At 46.2% G+C, this 7,392-nt stretch overlaps 5 non-coding genes across 5 annotated transcripts; all 5 read left to right on the forward strand.

The window, feature by feature from the left end:
* The first annotated feature begins 774 nt into the window (after positions 1-774).
* Positions 775-965, forward strand: LOC146055308 (U2 spliceosomal RNA). The gene has a single exon (XR_014468600.1). It is a non-coding gene; the product is annotated as a U2 spliceosomal RNA (small nuclear RNA).
* A 1,355-nt stretch (positions 966-2,320) lies between these two features.
* LOC146055309 (U2 spliceosomal RNA) lies at positions 2,321-2,511 on the forward strand. The gene has a single exon (XR_014468601.1). It is a non-coding gene; the product is annotated as a U2 spliceosomal RNA (small nuclear RNA).
* A 1,353-nt stretch (positions 2,512-3,864) lies between these two features.
* LOC146055310 (U2 spliceosomal RNA) lies at positions 3,865-4,055 on the forward strand. Its single transcript, XR_014468602.1, has one exon. It is a non-coding gene; the product is annotated as a U2 spliceosomal RNA (small nuclear RNA).
* Positions 4,056-5,409: 1,354 nt separating this feature from the next.
* Positions 5,410-5,599, forward strand: LOC146055313 (U2 spliceosomal RNA). The gene has a single exon (XR_014468604.1). It is a non-coding gene; the product is annotated as a U2 spliceosomal RNA (small nuclear RNA).
* Positions 5,600-6,954: 1,355 nt separating this feature from the next.
* LOC146055314 (U2 spliceosomal RNA) lies at positions 6,955-7,143 on the forward strand. Its single transcript, XR_014468605.1, has one exon. It is a non-coding gene; the product is annotated as a U2 spliceosomal RNA (small nuclear RNA).
* The last annotated feature ends 249 nt before the right edge of the window (positions 7,144-7,392 follow it).

Raw genomic sequence — 7,392 nt, forward strand, 5'->3', positions numbered from 1 at the left:
ATGATCATTGAGAGGGGGATTTAGAAAAAGTATCACTTACCTTCTTCGGACCATCATTTGGGTGGTAACTGCCAATAAAAGAAAACATTGGCCCACCCAGCTCACCTACACATGACTGTCCTGTCTGCCTGTCTGTTCCAAGTGACTGTCTGGCTGTCAGGTTCCGCCGGATTCCGAGTGAGCAGCTTGTGATGTCATAGAGGGCAGATTGTGATGTCACACAAAGGGTCCTGCCACATGAATGCCTGTCCATCTGACTGTCTACTACTACTGCTGCTGAATGGGCTCAAAACAGGAAAGCCGTCATTGCACCTGATTGTGCAAGATTCCTCCTTCTCCTCTGCAGCAGCTAGCTGATTGATTTACTCAGCAGCAGTTCGTCAGGGACACAGGCATGCGGCAGCAAAGAGCGAGGAGACAGCTGGCTGCTGCTGCTTGCCTGTTGGTCGTCTGCCTAGTGGGTGTGTGTCTGTTGACGCGACGTCAACAGACGGGGCGGAGCACATGCAAATTTGGCCTCCTACCCAGCTGAGGCACCCTGCCCGCCCGCCGACGACCTAATCACAAAATCAGTTGGATGGCTACTCGTCCTCCGGTCCCTGTCCAGCACTTCAAGTCCTATTCATACCTGCCGTACAGCCTGGTATCTTTCAGACTGCAACGTCAAAGAAGTGATGTGTGTGTGTTAGATGTGTCCGTGGTGCTGATCTCTTCTCCACCAGTGTTGGTGGCCGAATTCCGGTTTGCGCGCTTTGCTGGGACCCCATTCGGGTTATCGCTTCTCGGCCTTTTGGCTAAGATCAAGTGTAGTATCTGTTCTTATCAGTTTAATATCTGATACGCCCCCTATCTGGGGGCCATATATTAAATGGATTTTTAGAACAGGGAGATGGAAGAAGAGCTTGCTCTGTCCACTCCACGCATTGACCTGGTATTGCAGTACTTCCAGGACCGGTGCACCTTCCTAATCTGTTATCCAAAAAAAGACTATTTCCATTCCTGGCACTTGATTTGGAGTATCAATTGTTTGTGCACCTTTGTATTTAGAAATGCATGCATTTGCTGCTTCAAGGTTTAACCCTTGTGCATAAATACTTTCAAATCCTGCCTCAGTGTATCATTTTGTGACTATTTCTTGACTCCTTGAATTGTACTTTCTGGAATCGAGGCAGTTAATTACTTGACGTGACACTACACTTGATATCAGCATATGCGGCCTAGCCAAAAGACCGGAAGCCTGCCTAAATTAAAGGACTTATCAATCGCTGCGACCTCCCAATAAATATGCAAACGCTATGTGACTTACCTACGATCTTACCACGGAAACATCAACTGGATCAAAGCAATGGAATTTTTGGACCCCCTCCCTCTCGATTTGAAATGGCTTGTTTTTTTTTTTTTTTCTTGATCTCTTATATATTTTTTTTCTTTTCTTTTTGCGCTCTCTTTTCTCTCTCTTTTGTTTTGGGAATTTTTTTTCCTCTTTATTCTCTTTTGTTTTGGGAATTTTTTTTCCTCTTCCATTTTTTTCCAAGCCCAACAATTGATGATCATTGAGAGGGGGATTTAGAAAAAGTATCACTTACCTTCTTCGGACCATCATTTGGGTGGTAACTGCCAATAAAAGAAAACATTGGCCCACCCAGCTCACCTACACATGACTGTCCTGTCTGCCTGTCTGTTCCAAGTGACTGTCTGGCTGTCAGGTTCCGCCGGATTCCGAGTGAGCAGCTTGTGATGTCATAGAGGGCAGATTGTGATGTCACACAAAGGGTCCTGCCACATGAATGCCTGTCCATCTGACTGTCTACTACTACTGCTGCTGAATGGGCTCAAAACAGGAAAGCCGTCATTGCACCTGATTGTGCAAGATTCCTCCTTCTCCTCTGCAGCAGCTAGCTGATTGATTTACTCAGCAGCAGTTCGTCAGGGACACAGGCATGCGGCAGCAAAGAGCGAGGAGACAGCTGGCTGCTGCTGCTTGCCTGTTGGTCGTCTGCCTAGTGGGTGTGTGTCTGTTGACGCGACGTCAACAGACGGGGCGGAGCACATGCAAATTTGGCCTCCTACCCAGCTGAGGCACCCTGCCCGCCCGCCGACGACCTAATCACAAAATCAGTTGGATGGCTACTCGTCCTCCGGTCCCTGTCCAGCACTTCAAGTCCTATTCATACCTGCCGTACAGCCTGGTATCTTTCAGACTGCAACGTCAAAGAAGTGATGTGTGTGTGTTAGATGTGTCCGTGGTGCTGATCTCTTCTCCACCAGTGTTGGTGGCCGAATTCCGGTTTGCGCGCTTTGCTGGGACCCCATTCGGGTTATCGCTTCTCGGCCTTTTGGCTAAGATCAAGTGTAGTATCTGTTCTTATCAGTTTAATATCTGATACGCCCCCTATCTGGGGGCCATATATTAAATGGATTTTTAGAACAGGGAGATGGAAGAAGAGCTTGCTCTGTCCACTCCACGCATTGACCTGGTATTGCAGTACTTCCAGGACCGGTGCACCTTCCTAATCTGTTATCCAAAAAAAGACTATTTCCATTCCTGGCACTTGATTTGGAGTATCAATTGTTTGTGCACCTTTGTATTTAGAAATGCATGCATTTGCTGCTTCAAGGTTTAACCCTTGTGCATAAATACTTTCAAATCCTGCCTCAGTGTATCATTTTGTGACTATTTCTTGACTCCTTGAATTGTACTTTCTGGAATCGAGGCAGTTAATTACTTGACGTGACACTACACTTGATATCAGCATATGCGGCCTAGCCAAAAGACCGGAAGCCTGCCTAAATTAAAGGACTTATCAATCGCTGCGACCTCCCAATAAATATGCAAACGCTATGTGACTTACCTACGATCTTACCACGGAAACATCAACTGGATCAAAGCAATGGAATTTTTGGACCCCCTCCCTCTCGATTTGAAATGGCTTGTTTTTTTTTTTTTTTCTTGATCTCTTATATATTTTTTTTCTTTTCTTTTTGCGCTCTCTTTTCTCTCTCTTTTGTTTTGGGAATTTTTTTTCCTCTTTATTCTCTTTTGTTTTGGGAATTTTTTTCCTCTTCCATTTTTTCCAAGCCCAACAATTGATGATCATTGAGAGGGGGATTTAGAAAAAGTATCACTTACCTTCTTCGGACCATCATTTGGGTGGTAACTGCCAATAAAAGAAAACATTGGCCCACCCAGCTCACCTACACATGACTGTCCTGTCTGCCTGTCTGTTCCAAGTGACTGTCTGGCTGTCAGGTTCCGCCGGATTCCGAGTGAGCAGCTTGTGATGTCATAGAGGGCAGATTGTGATGTCACACAAAGGGTCCTGCCACATGAATGCCTGTCCATCTGACTGTCTACTACTACTGCTGCTGAATGGGCTCAAAACAGGAAAGCCGTCATTGCACCTGATTGTGCAAGATTCCTCCTTCTCCTCTGCAGCAGCTAGCTGATTGATTTACTCAGCAGCAGTTCGTCAGGGACACAGGCATGCGGCAGCAAAGAGCGAGGAGACAGCTGGCTGCTGCTGCTTGCCTGTTGGTCGTCTGCCTAGTGGGTGTGTGTCTGTTGACGCGACGTCAACAGACGGGGCGGAGCACATGCAAATTTGGCCTCCTACCCAGCTGAGGCACCCTGCCCGCCCGCCGACGACCTAATCACAAAATCAGTTGGATGGCTACTCGTCCTCCGGTCCCTGTCCAGCACTTCAAGTCCTATTCATACCTGCCGTACAGCCTGGTATCTTTCAGACTGCAACGTCAAAGAAGTGATGTGTGTGTGTTAGATGTGTCCGTGGTGCTGATCTCTTCTCCACCAGTGTTGGTGGCCGAATTCCGGTTTGCGCGCTTTGCTGGGACCCCATTCGGGTTATCGCTTCTCGGCCTTTTGGCTAAGATCAAGTGTAGTATCTGTTCTTATCAGTTTAATATCTGATACGCCCCCTATCTGGGGGCCATATATTAAATGGATTTTTAGAACAGGGAGATGGAAGAAGAGCTTGCTCTGTCCACTCCACGCATTGACCTGGTATTGCAGTACTTCCAGGACCGGTGCACCTTCCTAATCTGTTATCCAAAAAAAGACTATTTCCATTCCTGGCACTTGATTTGGAGTATCAATTGTTGTGCACCTTTGTATTTAGAAATGCATGCATTTGCTGCTTCAAGGTTTAACCCTTGTGCATAAATACTTTCAAATCCTGCCTCAGTGTATCATTTTGTGACTATTTCTTGACTCCTTGAATTGTACTTTCTGGAATCGAGGCAGTTAATTACTTGACGTGACACTACACTTGATATCAGCATATGCGGCCTAGCCAAAAGACCGAGCCTGCCTAAATTAAAGGACTTATCAATCGCTGCGACCTCCCAATAAATATGCAAACGCTATGTGACTTACCTACGATCTTACCACGGAAACATCAACTGGATCAAAGCAATGGAATTTTTGGACCCCCTCCCTCTCGATTTGAAATGGCTTGTTTTTTTTTTTTTTTCTTGATCTCTTATATATTTTTTTTCTTTTCTTTTTTGCGCTCTCTTTCTCTCTCTTTTGTTTTGGGAATTTTTTTTCCTCTTTATTCTCTTTTGTTTTGGGAATTTTTTTTTCCTCTTCCATTTTTTTCCAAGCCCAACAATTGATGATCATTGAGAGGGGGATTTAGAAAAAGTATCACTTACCTTCTTCGGACCATCATTTGGGTGGTAACTGCCAATAAAAGAAAACATTGGCCCACCCAGCTCACCTACACATGACTGTCCTGTCTGCCTGTCTGTTCCAAGTGACTGTCTGGCTGTCAGGTTCCGCCGGATTCCGAGTGAGCAGCTTGTGATGTCATAGAGGGCAGATTGTGATGTCACACAAAGGGTCCTGCCACATGAATGCCTGTCCATCTGACTGTCTACTACTACTGCTGCTGAATGGGCTCAAAACAGGAAAGCCGTCATTGCACCTGATTGTGCAAGATTCCTCCTTCTCCTCTGCAGCAGCTAGCTGATTGATTTACTCAGCAGCAGTTCGTCAGGGACACAGGCATGCGGCAGCAAAGAGCGAGGAGACAGCTGGCTGCTGCTGCTTGCCTGTTGGTCGTCTGCCTAGTGGGTGTGTGTCTGTTGACGCGACGTCAACAGACGGGGCGGAGCACATGCAAATTTGGCCTCCTACCCAGCTGAGGCACCCTGCCCGCCCGCCGACGACCTAATCACAAAATCAGTTGGATGGCTACTCGTCCTCCGGTCCTGTCCAGCACTTCAAGTCCTATTCATAACCTGCCGTACAGCCTGGTATCTTTCAGACTGCAACGTCAAAGAAGTGATGTGTGTGTGTTAGATGTGTCCGTGGTGCTGATCTCTTCTCCACCAGTGTTGGTGGCCGAATTCCGGTTTGCGCGCTTTGCTGGGACCCCATTTCGGGTTATCGCTTCTCGGCCTTTTGGCTAAGATCAAGTGTAGTATCTGTTCTTATCAGTTTAATATCTGATACGCCCCCTATCTGGGGGCCATATATTAAATGGATTTTAGAACAGGGAGATGGAAGAAGAGCTTGCTCTGTCCACTCCACGCATTGACCTGGTATTGCAGTACTTCCAGGACCGGTGCACCTTCCTAATCTGTTATCCAAAAAAAGACTATTTCCATTCCTGGCACTTGAATTTGGAGTATCAATTGTTTGTGCACCTTTGTATTTAGAAATGCATGCATTTGCTGCTTCAAGGTTTAACCCTTGTGCATAAATACTTTCAAATCCTGCCTCAGTGTATCATTTTGTGACTATTTCTTGACTCCTTGAATTGTACTTTCTGGAATCGAGGCAGTTAATTACTTGACGTGACACTACACTTGATATCAGCATATGCGGCCTAGCCAAAAGACCGGAAGCCTGCCTAAATTAAAGGACTTATCAATCGCTGCGACCTCCCAATAAATATGCAAACGCTATGTGACTTACCTACGATCTTACCACGGAAACATCAACTGGATCAAAGCAATGGAATTTTTGGACCCCCTCCCTCTCGATTTGAAATGGCTTGTTTTTTTTTTTTTTTCTTGATCTCTTATATATTTTTTTTCTTTTCTTTTTGCGCTCTCTTTTCTCTCTCTTTTGTTTTGGAATTTTTTTTTCCTCTTTATTCTCTTTTGTTTTGGGAATTTTTTTCCTCTTCCATTTTTTCCAAGCCCAACAATTGATGATCATTGAGAGGGGGATTTAGAAAAAGTATCACTTACCTTCTTCGGACCATCATTTGGGTGGTAACTGCCAATAAAAGAAAACATTGGCCCCACCCAGCTCACCTACACATGACTGTCCTGTCTGCCTGTCTGTTCCAAGTGACTGTCTGGGCTGTCAGGTTCCGCCGGATTCCGAGTGAGCAGCTTGTGATGTCATAGAGGGCAGATTGTGATGTCACACAAAGGGTCCTGCCACATGAATGCCTGTCCATCTGACTGTCTACTACTACTGCTGCTGAATGGGCTCAAAACAGGAAAGCCGGTCATTGCACCTGATTGTGCAAGATTCCTCCTTCTCCTCTGCAGCAGCTAGCTGATTGATTTACTCAGCAGCAGTTCGTCAGGGACACAGGCATGCGGCAGCAAAGAGCGAGGAGACAGCTGGCTGCTGCTGCTTGCCTGTTGGTCGTCTGCCTAGTGGGTGTGTGTCTGTTGACGCGACGTCAACAGACGGGGCGGAGCACATGCAAATTTGGCCTCCTACCCAGCTGAGGCACCCTGCCCGCCCGCCGACGACCTATCACAAAATCAGTTGGATGGCTACTCGTCCTCCGGTCCCTGTCCAGCACTTCAAGTCCTATTCATACCTGCCGTACAGCCTGGTATCTTTCAGACTGCAACGTCAAAGAAGTGATGTGTGTGTGTTAGATGTGTCCGTGGTGCTGATCTCTTCTCCACCAGTGTTGGTGGCCGAATTCCGGTTTGCGCGCTTTGCTGGGACCCATTCGGGTTATCGCTTCTCGGCCTTTTGGCTAAGACAAGTGTAGTATCTGTTCTTATCAGTTTAATATCTGATACGCCCCCTATCTGGGGGCCATATATTAAATGGATTTTTAGAACAGGGAGATGGAAGAAGAGCTTGCTCTGTCCACTCCACGCATTGACCTGGTATTGCAGTACTTCCAGGACCGTGCACCTTCCTAATCTGTTATCCAAAAAAAGACTATTTTCCATTCCTGGCACTTGATTTGGAGTATCAATTGTTTGTGCACCTTTGTATTTAGAAATGCATGCATTTGCTGCTTCAAGGTTTAACCCTGTGCATAAATACTTTCAAATCCTGCCTCAAGTGTATCATTTTGTGACTATTTCCTTGACTCCTTGAATTGTACTTTCTGGAATCGAGGCAGTTAATTACTTGACGTGACACTACACTTGATATCAGCATAT

This window comes from Crinia signifera, unplaced genomic scaffold (genome assembly GCF_055691185.1).
Source record: "Crinia signifera unplaced genomic scaffold, ASM5569118v1 HAP2_SCAFFOLD_432, whole genome shotgun sequence".
NCBI lineage: Eukaryota > Metazoa > Chordata > Amphibia > Anura > Myobatrachidae > Crinia > Crinia signifera.